The sequence below is a fragment of the Marmota monax genome, unplaced genomic scaffold (assembly GCF_021218885.2).
Source record: "Marmota monax isolate L192 unplaced genomic scaffold, Marmota_monax_Labrador192_F-V1.1 WCK01_AAM20220418_F8-fsc00124, whole genome shotgun sequence".
NCBI classification, from domain to species: domain Eukaryota; kingdom Metazoa; phylum Chordata; class Mammalia; order Rodentia; family Sciuridae; genus Marmota; species Marmota monax.
The window spans coordinates 626,726-645,158 of NW_026692505.1; the positions used below are offsets into that span (position 1 = coordinate 626,726).

Consider the following 18,433-nt stretch of genomic DNA (forward strand, 5'->3'; position numbering starts at 1 on the left):
ATAACTAGAATCAACAAATGGGACTCACTCAAACTAAAAAGTTTTTTCTCAGCAAAAGAAACAATAAGAGAGGTAAATAGGGAGCCTATATCCTGGGAACAAATCTTTACTCCTCACACTTCAGATAGAGCCCTAATATCCAGAGTATACAAAGAACTCAAAAACGAATAACCCAATCAACAAATGGGCCAAGGACCTGAACAGACACTTCTCAGAGGAGGACATACAATCAATCAATAAGTACATGAAAAAATGCTCAACATCTCTAGCAGTCAGAGAAATGCAAATCAAAACCACCCTAAGATACCATCTCACTCCAGTAAGATTGGCAGCCATTATGAAGTCAAACAACAACAAGTGCTGGCGAGGATGTGGGGAAAAGGGTACTCTTGTACATTGCTGGTGGGACTGCAAACTGGTGCAGCCAATTTGGAAAGCAGTATGGAGATTCCTGGGAAAGCTGGGAATGGAACCACCATTTGACCCAGCTATTGCCCTTCTCGGACTATTCCCTGAAGACCTTAAAAGAGCGTACTACAGGGATACTGCCACATCGATGTTCATAGCAGCACAATTCACAATAGCTAGACTGTGGAACCAACCCAGATGCCCTTCAATAGATGAATGGATAAAAAAAAATGTGGCATTTATACACCATGGAGTATTACGCAGCACTAAAAAATGACAAAATCATGGAATTTGCAGGGAAATGGATGGCACTAGAGCAGATTATGCTTAGTGAAGCTAGCCAATCCCTAAAAAACAAATACCAAATGTCTTCTTTGATATAATGAGAGCAACTAAGAACAGAGCAGGGAGGAAGAGCAGGAAGAAAAGATTAACATTAAACAGAGACATGAGGTGGGAGGGAAAGGGAGAGAAAAGGGAAATTGCATGGAAATGGAGGGAGACCCTCATTGTTATACAAAATTACATATAAGAGGTTGTGAGGGGAATGGGAAAATAAACAAGGAGAGAAATTAATTACAGTAGATGGGGTAGAGAGAGAAGATGGGAGGGGAGGGGATGGGGGATAGTAGAGGATAGGAAAGGCAGCAGAATACAACAGACACTAGTATAGCAATATGTAAAACAGTGGATGTGTAACCGATGTGATGCTGCAATCTGTATACGGCGTAAAAATGGGAGTTCATAACCCACTTGAATCAAAGTGTGAAATATGATATGTCAAGAACTATGTAATGTTTTGAACAACCAACAATAAAAATTAAAGGAAATAAATAAATAAATAAATTTAAAAAGTAAAAAAAAAAGAAAATTCATCATTCTTTAATTTCTGCTAATATGTAGTTTAATTTGAAATTTCCCAAGATATTCCACATATTACTTGTATAGTCTTTTTCTAAAAACTAAGGTATATACAAGATCCATTGCATTGTTATATATTTTTTTTAAACTCTCAACCTAAAAAGGTAGTCTTTCCTTCTTTCTCACTTTGTTACAAAAATTGATTTTTGTTAAATTAGGCCACTTTACATGAAGACCACCCCACATTCTTTTTTTTTTTTTTTTTTTTTTGGTTTATTCTTTTTAGTTATACATGACAGAATTTACTTTGACAGAATTTGATTATACAAGCATGGAATATATCTTATGCTAATTAGTACCCCATTCTTGTGGAGGTACAAAACGGTGGGATTCACTATGGTGTATTCATATATGTACATAGGAAAATGATTTGGCATTCATTCCACTGTCTTTTCTTTTCCTATCACCCCTCTCTTCCCCTAATTCCCCTGAATATCTATTGAATATCTTCCCTCTTATTATCAGCAAAAACATTCAACCTTTGGCTTTTGGGGACTGGCTTATTTCACTTAGCATGAGATTTCCCGGTTCCATACATTTACCAGCAAAGGTCATAAAGTTATTCTTTTTAATGACTGAGTAGTAAATACTCCATTGTGTATGTATACCACATTTTCTTTATCCATTCATCTGTTTAAGGGCACATAGGTTGGCTCCATAGTGTAGCTATTGTGAATGGAGCTGCTGTAAACATTGATGTGGCCATGTCACTGTAATATGTTGATTTTAACTTCTTTGGATATATACCAAGGAATAGGATAATTGTGTCAAATGGTGGTTCCATTCCTAGTTTTGAGGAATATTCATACTGCTCCAGAGGGGTTGAACCAATTTGCATTCCCACCAGCAATGTATGAAAAACCATTTTCCCCACATCCTTGCCAACATTTATTATTACTTGTATTCTCATAATTGCCATTCTGACTAGAGTGAGGTGAAATTTCAGTGTAGTTTTAATTTGCATGTAGTTTTAATTTGTTAGAGATGCTGAATATTTTTTTCATGCATATGTTGACCATTCATATTTCCTTTTCTGAGAAGTGTCTGTTCAGTTTCTTTACCCATTTATTAATTGAATGATGATGATGATGATGATGATGATGATGATTGGTGTTAAGTTTTTGAGTTCTTTATATATCCTGGAAATTAACACCCTGTATGAGGCAAAGATTTTCTTCCATTCTGTAGGCGTGCTCTCCACATTCTTGGAACGCTTCACAAATTTGCATGTCATCCTTGTGCAGGGGCCACGTTAATCTTCTCTGTATCACTCCAGTTTTAGTGTATGTGCTGCCAAAGTGGGCACCATCCCACAATCTTGATTTAGCTAATTGCTAAAGTTTTCTTGTATCTTTTTCCTGTTGTAAACTAAGTTAAAGACTAAAGTTAAACATATCTTATGTGAATACTTCATAGATGATGTTGTATAAATTTATTTTAAGGAGTTTATATTCAAAAATATTTGTTAATGGATAAGTAGTATTTCACAGGATAAAGAATAGTGTAACAAGGTGGGTGAGAAAACAGCCTGATTTTAATAACAGCAAGGTAGACATAAAACAGGTTGAAAATGAGCTTTAGATATTCTTTGAAAATTATTCATTTCTTGTAGGAAAGAAAAAAGTTACCAAAGATATTGGTAAGCTGCTTCTTATAAATGAAGTTGGTCATCTCAGTTTAATGCCAAGAGCATTAGTGTTTACATTGAGAAATTAGTCACAGTTGCCATTGGCTGTTTCCCTTAAAGAAAGGGCCTTTTGAAGATCAAGGAATGTTTGAAGTATGAAGTTAGTTACTTGTCATTACTGATGAAGTGACAGTAGAAGAAACTGCGCATTACTGATTCTAAGTGCCTTGTGTCTGTTTTGAAAGCAATAAGTAATGGATCATCAACAATTAACCAGAAAATCTTTTTGGGAAATCCTCTAAAGTATATTAGAAATCTTTCCTGTCTTTAGAAATAGCATTCAGTATAGTTGAATAATGGCTTATTTTTTTTGGGGGGGGACATATCTTCTTAAGGTAAATCTTATGTAATATGTGAAGTGTTGAATTTAAGTAAAGTTTGACAAGTGTATATACTTATGTAACCACTATTTCAATCAAGATTCAAAACATTTTCAACATTCCAGAAGGTTCTCTGTACCCACTTCAGGTCAGTCTGCTGCCCCTTCCTCCATGCGAATGGTAGTTTGCCTTGGTCCCAGCCCTGTACAACCGGAGAGTTTGTCCAGTCAAAAAGCTAGTAAACAAATGTCAGATCCAGTACTTCAACCTTGCATTCAAACTTTGGTCTGTATTCTTAACCCTAATATTATATTCTCCAATGGTGTTTTGTTAGGGTCTGTAAACAAGTCTGGATGGCACCTGGCATTTTGCCAGAGGGAGTGGTTTGTGAAGTAACCCAGCGAGCCATTAAGTGTGGAGATTCCTTATTGGTTGACTGCTGTATCTAGTTTATGTTAATTAAGATAAGCTGTGTGTAATGTATATATACCCCTCCGGTCCTACAATAAACGGCTCCCACTCCTGCTGTATCAATGTACACAAGTTGTTCGTCACCCCCTGGTTATTTTGCTGCAGCCTGACTGTGGAAGTGTTTGTGGTATGAATAAACTTTTGTGAGCTGGCCAGGGAATCTAATCACCACATATAAGGAATTTTCTTGTAGAAGAAATTATCTTAAAGAAGTCCAGCAATCAACTTACAGATTCAGTTACTAGAACATAACCTCTCTTGAAAAGTTGGTTAACCCAATTTTAAAATGGACAATTAACTTGAATAGGCATCTTTAAAGAAGACACACAAGTAGTTCAATATGTTTATATTGAACATAAAAGATTTCCAATAGCATTCATTTTTAGAGATGTGTAAATCTAAACTTCACATTCACTAGAATGGCTACCAAAGGAAAAAAAAAAAAAGATAATAACAAGGGTTTATAAAGATGTGGAGAAGTTGAAATCCTGTGTATCGTGGAAACAGTTTTACAAAAAGTTAAACATAGAGTTATCATATGGCCTAGCAATTCCATTCCTAGGTATATATCCTAAAGAACTGATAGAAGGTATTCAAACAAAAACTTGTACATGAACTTTCATAGTACACTATTAATAATAGCCAAAGGTGGAAACAACCCAAATGTCCATGAACAAGTGAATGGATAACCACAAAATGGTATAGCTATAAAGGGGAATATTATTCAATCATAAAAGAAATTAAATATTAATATGTGGTACAACATGGATAGAACCTTAAAACATTATGCTAAATGCAAGAAGACAGACACAAAAGGCCATATATTTTATAATTTTATTTATATAAAATGTCCAGAATTGACAAATTCATAGTCTCAGAAAGAAAGATTATTAGAAAAATTATTAGTTGCTGTGGGTCAGGAGAAGGAGGGAATGGGGAGTGACTGCTAATGGATACAGAGTTTCGTTGAAGGGGGTAATAAAAATATTTTCTTACTTGAACTAGCCACATTTCAAGTGTCCAGTAGTCACATGTGACATATCTGTTATATTGGAGTGTACAGAGGTAAGACATTTCTGTTATTGCAGTAAGGTTTTATTGGACAGTGTTAGTAAAGACATGCAGTTTAACATACACACTAGGATGTTTTTATTTGCTCTTAATACCCCAGTTCCCAGTTATTATGGATCATTTACAGAAAATGTTATGAGCAGAATCATGATCACTCCCTAAAAGAGAATGTTGATATCCTAACCTGTTATTTCAGAATATGACCTTATTTGGAAATAAGGTGTTTACACAGGAAATCAAGTTAAAATGACATCATTAGGGTGGGCCTTAATTCTACATAACTGATGTCCTTGTAAAAAGGGGAAATTTGGGCACAAACACACATATACATAGAAGAAAGACTATGTGAATATATTAGATCTCTCAGATAAAGGAAGCAGAGCAGGACTGGAGGTAAATTTCTGAGCTAGTGGCTCACCACATCTCACCTCTCCAAGTCCAAGCAGCAAAGCTCAGTCCCCATCAGGATTTTTGGGACTGAGTATGCCAGCTGTTTTGTATGTGGACCTTGTAGCCTGCCAAATGTCTGGAAATGAAAAGGAAAATTCCTAGTGCTTGCAGTGGTGACAGCTAGGAGGTAGGAGTGATACATTTTCAAGCCAGGAACACTAAAGATAGCCAGTAAACACCAAAAACTAAAAAGGAAGAAAGTATCCTCCTTTAGAACTGTCAGGAAGCATGATTTTGCTGACACTTTGATTTCAGAGTTTGAGCTCCAGATGTTGAGAGAATGCAAATTTTTGATGTAAGCCACCCAGTTTTTGGTACTTGAACAGCAGGCTTAGGAAACTTCTACAGAGAACATACTCAACAGTTATATAATCTTGAGTGAACTTTTTTTTTGGGGGGAGGGGAGTGCTAGGGATTGAACTGAGTGCCTTAGGCATGCCGGGCAACTCCTCTTACTGACCTACATCCCCAGCCCTTGAGTGAACTAATTTTGAAAATGAAGTTTGTTATTAAGATTTAAAAGATCAAGCTGAATCTCTTTTGCAGATATTCTCCAAATACAGCCATAACCTTAAATCTTAAAACATTAACAAAAAATACTAGTAGGCATGTAAATATCATGAATAACTGTAGGGTCATTTGTAATCATCCCGTTTTACAGTTTATACAGTACATTGAATTGGACCACGTATGATTGGAGACCCCTAACCACAACATTACTCATTTAGAAATTAATTTTCTTTATCAGAAAATTTAATTTGTAGCTGGTCATGGTGGCACATGCCTGTAATTCCAGCAGCTTGGGAAGATTGGGAGTTCAAAGCCAGCTTCCGCAATGGCAAGGCACTATGCAATTCAGTGAGACCCTGTCTCTAAATAAAATACAAAATAGGCTGGGGATGTGGCTCAGTGGTTGAGTGTCCCTGAGTTCAATCCCTGGTACTCCCCTCCACACCCCTCCCCCGCCCAAAAAAAAGAAGAAAAAGAAAATTTAATTTGTAAATTTCTTTCAGAATACATATCAACAGAATAGTGAGTAAATTATAGAAGCATATGTATATAATTTCAGAATTGAAAATAGTGGGTTAGTTCTCTGATAGCTACAGGTACATATATTTAAGAGCACTCAGGGAACTTTAGAGTTGTGAATAGTGTACTACTGATTGTATCTTATATATATTTATTGAAGTTAATACACAAATTATATCTTCTTTTTTAAAATTTCCATCTTCTCCTTTCTGCCCTCTCCTCCTTATGTACTAGTTCAGGTTTCTTTTCTAGACTTTTCTAATAGATTCTAAATTGGTCTCCCAAGCAGTGTTTTCTTCTATATTGAGTTTTCCAAAAGGCCATCCGTAATATCTTGTTTTTAACTTTTAATACCTTTCTTGAGATATAATTGACATAAGTTGTGCATGTTTCCAGTATAAATTTTAACAGTTTTGACATGTATACATATATCAAACCATTCCCATTATCATAATAGTGAGTATTACCCCTAAATGTTTCCTCATGCCCCTTTGTAGTTGTTTCTTACTGCCCTCCTTCCCCCAGGTAATCACTCCTCTGCTAGCTTTTTCTCTATATAAATTAGTTTGCATTTTATTGAATTTTTATTTAAATGGAATCATATAGTGTATACTTGTTTTTTGGTGCATCTTTCACTTAACAAAACATAAACATTGGTATACTATTATTAACTAAACTATAGATCTGATTGAAATTTCCCCTTATTTTTCAAATTGGTTATTCTTTTTATATTTTAGAATTCTATCCATGATCTCACATTGCATTTAGTTATTTCTTCTTTGTCTCTTTCAGCCCTTGTTTCTCTTATTCTCCTTTTTATCATTTTGAGCCTTTTTGAAGAGTACTGATTATTTTGTAGAATGTTTGTCATCTTGGGTCTGTTTGATTTTCTCTTGAATGGACTGAGTTTATGTAATTGTTGACAAGAAGACCACAAAAATGTTATTCCTTCTCAGAGCTTATGATATTCTTACTGGTAGGTGATGTTTACCTTGATCACTTGGTTAAGTTGGTGTCTGCCAGATTTCTCTACCGTGAAGTTACTGTCTTTCCTTTTGTAGTTAAAATTTTTGAAAAAGTAACTTGGGGGGAGATAATAGGCAAATCTTATTTCTCCTGGAACGCCTTCCTTCCTTCCTTTCCTTTCTTCCTTGGAACCCCTTCCTTTACTTTTCTTTCCTTTCTGAAACCCCTTCCTTTCCTTTTCCTTTTCTTTCCCCTCTCTTCCTTTTCTTTCCCCTCTCCTCCCCTCCCCCACTTCTTTCCATTGAACCCAGCGAAACTCTCTACCACTGAGCCTCATCCCCAGCTGTTTTTATTTTTTATTTTGAGATAGGATCTCACTAAGTTGCCAGGCTAACCTTGAAGTTAATGCCAATGCCTGGCTTCCTGGAACTTTTTCTTATTAATTTTAGCATCACTGGGTCATATCTGCCACCTAATTATGATTCTCGCCTTCCTCTTTCCTACTACGTTTACTAATTGGAATTCTAATGTGAGGATATGCTGTCCCTTCTCTTTCAGTTATTCCATTAGTTATATCAATATGGCTTCATAGATAATTTATTCATTTACTTATGTCAGTATGGCTATATACATATTTATTCTACCTGGGCAGAATCTGATACTGTAATTATTTTGTTTAAATCTTTTACCTCTATTTTTTAATTAGATTTTTCATTTTATTTTTGTGTTTTAAGAGTCTTTTGGGCTGGGGTTGTGGCTCAGCAGTAGAGTGCTCACCTAGCACGTTTGAGGCCCTGGGTTCGATCCTAGCACCACATAAAAATAAACGAATGAAAAAAAGTTATTGGGTCCAACTACAACTAAAAAAAATTATTATTTTTTTTACAAGAGTCTTTTATATATTCTGGGTACAAGTCCTTGATGTAAATATGTGGTTTGCAAATATTTTTTCCAGTCTGTGACGTATCTCTGTCAATAATGTGTTTTGAGGAGAAGTTTTGCTTGTTGTGGTACTGAGGATTAAACACAGAAGTGCTAACCACTGCGCCACCTCCCAGTTCTTTTTTATATTTCATTTAGAGATGGGATCTTGCTGAGTTGCTAAGTACCTCGTTAAGTTGCTGAGGCTGGCTTTGTACTCACATTCTCCTGCCTCAGCCTGCTGATCTCTGGGATTACAGGCATGTTTGTTGCCCAGCAGGAGAAGTATTTTTTATGAAGATCATTTTGTCAGTTCTCACTTTTGAACCAGGTCTTTTGTGTCTTATGTAAGAAATCTTTGCCTAACCCAAGGCCATAGAGGATTTTCACCTGTATTTCTGAATTCCTATGGATTAGGTTTTACATATAAATCTATAATAATCTATAAATTGATAGGTGCATAGAACAAAGTATGGATTGAAGTTCATTTTTAGAAAATACATTACGTGAAATATATTTAAATATATATATTAACTGTTACAAAATATAGTATATAGATGTCTTATTGTTCCAGCATCATTTGTTGAAAAGATGTTCTTATGACCATTGAATTAGCTTTGCATCTTTCTATTGATTTTTCTATTTTTTAAACTATTCTGTTTCATTGTTCTGTTTGTCTCCCTTGATTGCCAACACCACACATTCTTGATCACTCTAGCTTTATTAAGGGTCTAGCCAGGAAGTGTAAGTCTTATAAGTACTTTTTTTTGGGGGGGGGGTACTGGTGATTAAATTAAGCCCCCACCCTTTAAAAAAATTTTTTTTTTTTTTTAAATTGAAACAGGGTCTCGATGAGTTGCTTGAGGCCTTGCTGAGTTGCTAAAACTGGCTTTGAACTTGTGATCTTCCTGCTTTGTCCTCCCAAATCACTGAGATTACAGGCTTGGGCCACCATGCCTGGCTTTAAGTACATCCTTTTTAAAAGCTGCTTTGTTATTTTAACTTCTGTTGCAGAGTCAAGTTTCTTTTCTAGATAGTTACAATAAATCCTGATTTCTATCCCAAACTATGTTCTTATTTTCATCTAATGCAAATGACACCCAAAGTACTTATTTTTAACCTTTACTTGATGGCTTCTTAGGAACTTATATATTTCACTTGCAGAGATTAACAAAAAGCCTTTAAAGGATGACCTGTGAAACATGGAAAACAGTATTTCAACTGCTTATTGTAAGGCTAAAATAAAAGAAATACACAAACACCACATTCTAGTAGGCAGATTTCCCACAAGGATGCAGTTAGCCATTCAAAACTACTTGATGTATATACTAGGCTTGAATAAAGTAAATAAATTGTGTGAAATTAGAGCAGGGTTTCTCACTGCCAGAAACTACAAATAATCAAGGGGACATTCTAGAATGAATGCTAAATATTCTGGATTATAGTCAGAGATGATAGTAGGAATTCCTGTGAGATACACACACATACATATACACACACATACATATACATATATATATATATATATACACATACACATGAATAATATATTTGCATATAGAAAAATTAATAGATCATGCATTGGAATATTTTCACCACTGTGCTACATCTCCAATCCTTTTTATTTATTATTTTTGGAATTTTGAGACAGGATCTCACTAAGTTACTTAGGGCCTTGCTAAGTTGCTGGGGCTGATCTCAAACTTACAATCCTCCTGCCTCAGCCTACTGAGTTGCTGTGATTATAGGTGTAAGCACTATGCCTGGCTTCAGATCATTTCTAAAAGGTATTTAATAAAAAGAAAAAGGAAACTGGGCACATTGGTATATACCTATAATCCCAATGACTTGGGTGGCTGAGGCAGGAGGATGGCAATGTGGGCATCTCAAAATAAAAAATATGAAGGGCTAGAGGTGTAGCTCAGAGTTGAGTACCTCTAGGTTCAAAAGAGGACTCCCTGGAAAAATGGCTGACTGAAGGGCTAAGGCAGGGAAAGTACAAGATGACCTTAGAGCACATTATGGTTCCAGAACCTTAGAAAATGAGGGTATGCCTAAGGAACCCAGGAGTCAGCCTGAAGTATAATAATTGCTACAGAGAAGATCTATTAATGAATTCTAAAATTAATGTCTGTGAATTTATAGGGAAAATGGGATATTTGCATAGGCTGAGGGGCATTCTTTAAAAAGAAAAAAAAAAATTGCCAGAACTATACTCTTTAAAAGTGGCAAAAGTGAAAGACTATGAACCTATAACAAATTTGATCTTAATTAGTGAAAACCATAAGTGATGTCAGGATTTAAATGACTAAGAACATCTTATATTCTTCTTGAGCTAGGAAGGTCCTAAAAAACTAAACATTTGGTTCAGTAGGGCAGCAGAGAGAAGGAATCTTAGCAGGGAGTAATAATAAGGGAATGAATGACAAAATAGTGAAGGGTTGACAAGCTGTGGCTTTGGTGGCCTGTTTTTGTATAGTCTGGAAGCAAAGAATAGTTTTATGTTTTATATTATTTGAAGAAGGAAAAGAAAAGAATATGTGGCAGAGTCTGTATGTGTCTCACAGAGTCTGAATTGTTTGCTCTTTGATTCTTTTCAGAAAGTTTGTAGGCCTTTGACACAGAAGAATGAATGAACATGATTGTAATTCTTCTCCAATTTTATAAAATTACTGGGAGAGGGGTCCTTGATTATAATTGTATATATTGTTTCCTTTTAATGATGTTATATTCTTTTATATATTTTGAAACTTTATTAATAGACATGTGTAATTGTTTGCCTTCCTAATGAATTTACCATTTTAATAGGAAATTTTTCCTTATATGTAATGATGTTTCTTAAATTAAGCACTATTTTTTCTGAGTTTAAACATTCCAGCTTTTTATGGTTTACTGTTTACGTGGTACATATTTTTCTATTCTTTTATTTTTGATCCTTTTGTATTGTTGTATTCAAAGGCCATTTCTTATAGATAACATGTAGATGAGTCTTAGTTTTTTTAATTATATTTATCATAAATATTGTTATGGTTAACTGTAGCTTTCTGTTGCTGTGACAAAATACCTGACATGAACAGCTTAAAAGGAGGAAAGATTTGCTTTTCTTCATGGTTTCAGAAGTTTCAGTACATGGTCAGCTGACTCTGCTGCTTTTAGGCCAGTGGTGAGATAGAACATCATGGCAGGGAGAACATGGTGAAACAAAGCTGCTCACCTCATGATGGCTAGGAAGCAGTGGGAAAGAGGGAGGGTAGTAGGCACTGCGGACAAATAAACCCTTCAAGGACATGCCCTCAATGGATTACTACTTCCAGCTAGTCCGTACATCCTAACATTTCCACCATCTCTCAATAACACTACTAGCCGTGGACCAAATTTTCAACATATGAGCCTCTGGGAGACTTTTCAGATCCAAACCATAACAGTCTACCAATTTGCTATTTATTTTCTAATTATCTCTTCCTTTTTTTTTTCCCCCCTGATTGCTTTGGATTGCCAGAATATTATCTTAGAATTCTACTTTAAGTTTCTTGGTTGGCTGTTAAATCTGTACTTCTTTGCCTTGGGAAGAGAGGTGGTGATGGTTGTGATTACAGTATAGTTCATTATCACCCTGTATTTAGAAATAACGTTTTTTACTTTTTAACATAAAATATAGGAACTTTGCATTAGTATAGTTCCATTTACCACTCTTTTGTATGTATATGTGTAGTACATATACATATATATATATATATATATATAATTATATCTCTTCAATTTTTTATCAATCCTATAATATTGTTATAATTTTTGCTTTAAATAATCATGGCCTTTAAAGAAATAAGAGAAAAAGAAAAGATACATGCAGTTTTTTCTGTTCACCCATATTAATCATTTCTGGTACTCTGTTTCTTCTTGAGGATCTGAAAAATCATATTTCTGCCCCACTCTCTTTTTTCTTCTTGGACTCCTTTTATTAATATTGCTTGATATGATCCCTCTTGTTTTTAACAATGCTTTCTTTCATCTAGTCTTTTTTTTCTCTGAGTTTCAGATCAGATAATTCCTACTAATTTTATTACAGATTCAGTCCATAGAATTCATTAAATTGTGAGTTTCCCTGTGTATGTTTTTCAGCTCTAGAATTTCCATTAGGAGGAGGGAAGATGGCGGCGAGGGGAGTGCATTACCCCCGTGTGCTGCTTCACTGTGTGGGAGTATGACAAGTCAGGACGGCTAAAGGATATCTTGTTAGGAATTTCCAGCAATAGTGGGGTGCGCCGGAACCTGGAGGAAGGATTTCCATCGCACGAGGATCGGCTACGGGGACTCAAACGCGAGAGGTTTGTCGCATGGAGGGTAACACTGCTTATTAAGCAAATCGCCCCGCGGCTAGAGTCTGCAACGTGCGCTGGGATAGAGACGCAGGGTTACAGCGCTGCAGTTTCTGCCAGACGCGCAAGCACCGCACTCAGGGCTGAATTCTGGGTTCGAGACGGGGAAGGAAGCGGTCCATCTCGGTTCTCCACACCGGTCAGACCACAGAGGAGGCCAGCAGCCACCATGTTGGTAAACTGACGTCACCACACCTGTTTTTGACTGACCGCAGCTCATTCAGCCATAGAACAGGTAATTTCAGGCTGCAATTCGCCTGCGGCTTGCAGACAGATTGCTAGGGTTCAGCGCCTGGGGGCTTCTTAAAATCTGATCTTATCGGAGTGAACACGGAGCGCGGGGCGGCCAAGTTCCGGCTCCCGGAACCGTCCCGGAACCGCCCTGGCTCAGGGCTGCGGAGCCTGCGGAGGCTGCTTCTTGGACCCTGCTAATATCAGAGCAAACACGAAGCACCAAGAAGCCGAATTCCAGCTCCCGGAACTGAGCCCGCGGGGACTGCTTCTTGGAGCTTACACTTATAGGAGCTTACACCGAGCACAGAGCGGCCGAGTTCCGGCTCCCGGAACCGTCCCGGAACCGCCCTGGCTCAGGGCTGCGGAGCCCGCGGAGGCTGCTTCTTGGACCCTGCTACTATCAGAGCATACACCAAGCACTAAGCGGCCGAATTCCGGCTCCCGGAACTGAGCCCGCGGGGGCTGCTTCTTGGAGCTTACACTTATAGGAGCTTACACCGAGCACGGAGCGGCCGAGTTCCGGCTCCCGGAACGTCCCTGGACCGGGGCTAGGAGCCCGCGGAAACTGTGTCTCGGTCCGGGTCCTGCTGAGGGCAGGTCAGGACTCACCCATTGCTTGGGTTGCCTGGCAAGGGGAACGAAATGCTGCCATTCGCATAGGATACCAACATGGCAGAGATCTGATGTCAGCAGAAAGCGGTGGAGGAGAGATCTTCATCAATACCAGCGGTGACATAAGCAGTTGGTCTCCTGGTAAGGGGGGTGAGGCTCAGTCACCCGAGTCTCCTCAATTTGTCCTCGAGCCAGAGGGAAGGAGCCGGGCCGCCGCCAGCCCCCGGAGCAGGCCCAGCGGCTCGCCAGCGTGGTGACCGCGTGACCCCAATTGGAGAGGGGGCGGAGCGGAGCCGCCACCCACACCCGCCAGGTGGGCAGACCCACGACCCAGTAGTACATGGGCGTGGTAGGAGGGGGGCGGAGCGGGGCGGAGCGGAGCCGCCACCCACACCCGCCAGGTCAGGCCCAGTGGCCTGCCAGTGTGGTACACACGTCACCCCAACTCGAGTAGGGGCAGAGCAGATCCTTATCCCACGCCCGGATCAGGCCCTGCCGGTGTGGTGGTCACGTGACCCCAATTGGAGTGGGGGTGGAGCGGAACCGCCACCCGTGCCCGCAGGGTGAGCAGACCAGTGATCAACCTGCAGATCAGGCCCAGGGGTCCGCAGGCGTGGTAGGAGGGGCAGGGCAGATCCGCCGCCCGCGCCTTCAAGGTAGGCAGACCTACAACAGACCGGCGGATCAGGCCCAGGAGCCTGCCGGCGGGGTACAAACACCACCCTAATTGGAGTAGTGACAGAGCAGAGTCGCCTCCCTTGCCAGGAACAGACCCAGCATCCTGCAGGCGGGGTAGTCACGACACCCCAATTGGAGTAGGGGCAAAGCAGAGCCTCCACCCGTGCCCGAAAGGTGGGCAGATCTGCGACCGACCAGCGGGACAGGCCCAGTGGCCTGCTGGTACGACAGACACGTCACCCCAATTGGAGTAGGGGCAGAACAGAGCCGCCACCAGCTCCCAGAACAGGCCCAGTGACCTGCCGGCGTGGTAGCCACGACACCCCAATTGGAATAAGGAGAGAGCAGAGCCGCCGCCCGCAACTGCAGGAAAGATACGCAAGCAGTATGAAAAGACAAGGAAAGAAAGGACCACAAGCAATGCAGGTCAACGCAACTTTAGAAGAGGTAACAGCTGCAGCAGATGGAATGTCAGATAAAGAATTCAGGATATACATGCTTCAGATGATCTGGAGTATCAAGGAAGACATTAAACAGCAAAATCAGACAATGAAAGATCACTTCGACAACGAATTACGCAAACAAATCCAGGAAGCAAAGGATCAACTATACAGGGAGATAGAGGTTATAAAAAACAAACAAACAGAAATCCTAGAAATGCAGGAAGCAATAAACCAACTTAAAAACTCAATGGAGAATACTACCAACAGAGTAGAACACTTAGAAGATAGAACATCAGACAATGAAGACAAAGTATTTCAACTGGAAAAGAACATAGACAGCTCAGCAAGACTGTTAAGAAACCATGAGCAGAACATCCAAGAAATATGGGATAACATTAAGAGACCAAACTTAAGAGTCATTGGGATACAGGAAGGTACAGAGCTCCAAACCAAAGGAATGAGCAGTCTATTCCATGAAATAATACAAGAAAACTTCCCAGACTTGAAGAATGAGACAGAATCCCAAATCCTAGAAGCCTACAGGACGCCGAATGTGCAAAATCATAAGAGATCCACACCTAGACACATTATAATGAAGATGCCCAACATACAGAATAAGGAGAGAATTTTAAAAGCTACAAGAGAAAGGAAGCAGATTACATTTAGGGGCAAGCCAATCAGGATAACAGCTGATCTTTCAACACAGACTCTGAAAGCTAGAAGATCCTGGAATAACATATTTCAAACACTGAAAGATAATGGGTTCCAACCAAGAATGGTGTATCCAGCGAAATTAAGCTTCAGGATGGAGAATGAAATTAAAACCTTCCACGATAAACAAAAGTTTAAAGAATTCGCAGCTAGAAAACCATCTCTTCAAAACATCCTAGCCAAAGTATTACAGGAAGAGGAAATGGAAAATAACAATGAAAACCAACAGTGGGAGGTAGGACAGTAAAGGGGGGGGGAAACAATCAAAGAGGAAAACAAACAATGTTTAGTAACAGAAATAAACAAATATGGCTGGAAGAACAACCCATATCTCAATAATAACCCTAAATGTTAATGGCTTAAACTCACCAATTAAGAGACACAGGCTAGTAGAATGGATCACAAAACAAGACCCAACAATATGCTGCCTACAGGAGACGCATTTGATAGGAAAAGACATACATAGGCTGAAGGTGAAAGGTTGGGAAAAATCATATCACTCATATGGACTTCGGAAACAAGCAGGCGTGTCCATACTCATATCAAATAAAATAGATTTCAAGCCAAAGTTAATCAAAAGAGATAAAGAGGGACACTACATACTGCTTAAGGGAACCATACACCAACAAGACATAACAATCATAAATATTTATGCCCCAAACAATGGTGCAGCTATGTTCGTCAAACAAACTCTTCTCAAGTTCAAGAGTCTAATAGACCACCACACCATAATCATGGGAGACTTCAACACACCTCTCTCGCCACTGGACAGATCTTCCAAACAAAAGTTGAATAAGGAAACTATAGAACTCAATAACACTATTAATAACCTAGACCTAATTGACATATATAGAGTATACCACCCAACATCAAGCAGTTACACTTTTTTCTCAGCAGCACATGGATCCTTCTCAAAAATAGATCATATATTATGTCACAGGGCAACTCTTAGACAATATAAAGGAGTAGAGATATTACCATGCAGCTTATCTGATCATAATGGAATGAAACTGAAAATCAACGATAAAAGAAGGAAGGAAAAAGCATACATCAATTGGAGAATGAACAATAGGTTACTGAATGATCAATGGGTTATAGAAGACATCAAGGAGGAAATTAAAAAATTCTTAGAGATAAATGAAAACACAGACACAACATATCGGAATCTATGGGACACATTGAAAGCAGTTCTAAGAGGAAAATTCATTGCTTGGAGTTCATTCCTTAAAAAAAGAAAAAAACAACAAATAAATGATCTCATGCTTCATCTCAAAATCCTAGAAAAAGAAGAGCAAAACAACAGCAAAAGAAGTAGAAGGCAAGAAATAATTAAAATCAGAGCTGAAATTAATGAAATCGAAACAAAAGAAACAATTGAAAAAATTGACAAAAAAGTTGGTTCTTTGAAAAAATAAACAAAATCGACAGACCCTTAGCGATGCTAGTGAAGAGAAGAAGAGAGAGAACTCAAATTACTAGCATACGGGATGAAAAAGGCAATATCACAACAGACACTTCAGAAATACAGAAGATAATCAAAAACTATTTTGAATCCTTATACTCCAATAAATTAGAAGATAGTGAAGGCATAGATAAATTTCTTAAGTCATATGATCTGCCCAGATTGAGTCAGGAGGATATAGAAAACCTAAACAGACCAATATCAATTGAGGAGATAGAAGAAACCATAAAAAGACTACCAACTAAGAAAAGCCCAGGTCCCGATGGGTATACAGCAGAATTTTACAAAACCTTTAAAGAAGAACTAATACCAATACTTTTCAAGCTACTTCAGGAAATAGAAAAGGAGGGAGAACTTCCAAATTCATTCTATGAGGCCAACATCACCCTGATACCTAAACCAGACAAAGACACTTCAAAGAAAGAAAACTACAGACCAATATCTCTAATGAACCTAGATGCAAAAATCCTCAATAAAATTCTGGCGAATCGGATACAAAAACATATCAAAAAAATTGTACACCATGATCAAGTAGGATTCATCCCTGGGATGCAAGGCTGGTTCAATATACGGAAATCAATAAATGTTATTCACCACATCAATAGACTTAAAAATAAGAACCATATGATCATCTCGATAGATGCGGAAAAAGCATTTGACAAAGTACAGCATCCCTTTATGTTCAAAACTCTAGAAAAACTAGGGATAACAGGAACATACCTCAATATTGTAAAAGCAATCTATGCTAAGCCTCAGGCTAGCATTATTCTGAATGGAGAAAAACTGAAGGCATTCCCTCTAAAATCTGGAACAAGACAGGGATGCCCTCTCTCTCCACTTCTCTTCAACATAGTTCTCGAAACACTGGCCAGAGCAATTAGACAGACGAAAGAAATTAAAGGCATAAAAATAGGAAAAGAAGAACTTAAATTATCACTATTTGCAGATGATATGATTCTATACCTAGCAGACCCAAAAGACTCTACAAAGAAACTATTAGAGCTAATAAATGAAGTCAGCAAAGTGGCAGGATTTAAAATCAACACGCATAAATCAAAGGCATTCCTGTATATCAGCGACAAATCCTCTGAAATGGAAATGAGGACAACCACTCCATTCAAAATATCTTCAAAAAAAATAAAATACTTGGGAATCAACCTAACAAAAGAGGTGAAAGACTTATACAATGAAAACTACAGAACCCTAAAGAGAGAAATAGAAGAAGATCTTAGAAGATGGAAAAATATACCCTGTTCATGGATAGGCAGAACTAACATCATCAAAATGGCAATATTACCAAAAGTTCTCTATAGGTTTAATGCAATGCCAATCAAAATCCCAATGGCATTTCTTGTAGAAATAGAGAAAGCAATCATGAAATTCATATGGAAAAATAAAAGACCCAGAATAGCAAAAACAATGCTAAGCAAGAAGTGTGAATCAGGCGGTATAGCGATACCAGACTTCAAACTATACTACAGAGCAATAGTAACAAAAACAGCATGGTACTGGTACCAAAACAGGCGTGTGGACCAATGGTACAGAATAGAGGACACAGAAACCAATCCACAAAACTACAACTATCTTATATTTGATAAAGGGGCTAAAAGCATGCAATGGAGGAAGGATAGCATCTTCAACAAATGGTGCTGGGAAAACTGGAAATACAAATG

General features: G+C 38.3%; 1 protein-coding gene and 1 non-coding gene across 4 annotated transcripts in view; one reads left to right on the plus strand and one right to left on the minus strand.

The window, feature by feature from the left end:
• Ric1 (RIC1 homolog, RAB6A GEF complex partner 1) overlaps nucleotides 1-18,433 on the plus strand; it is a 125,961-nt gene that overhangs the window by 11,660 nt on the left and 95,868 nt on the right. The window lies entirely within an intron of this gene.
• Nucleotides 2,529-2,635, minus strand: LOC124093445 (U6 spliceosomal RNA). The gene has a single exon (XR_006851966.1). It is a non-coding gene; the product is annotated as a U6 spliceosomal RNA (small nuclear RNA).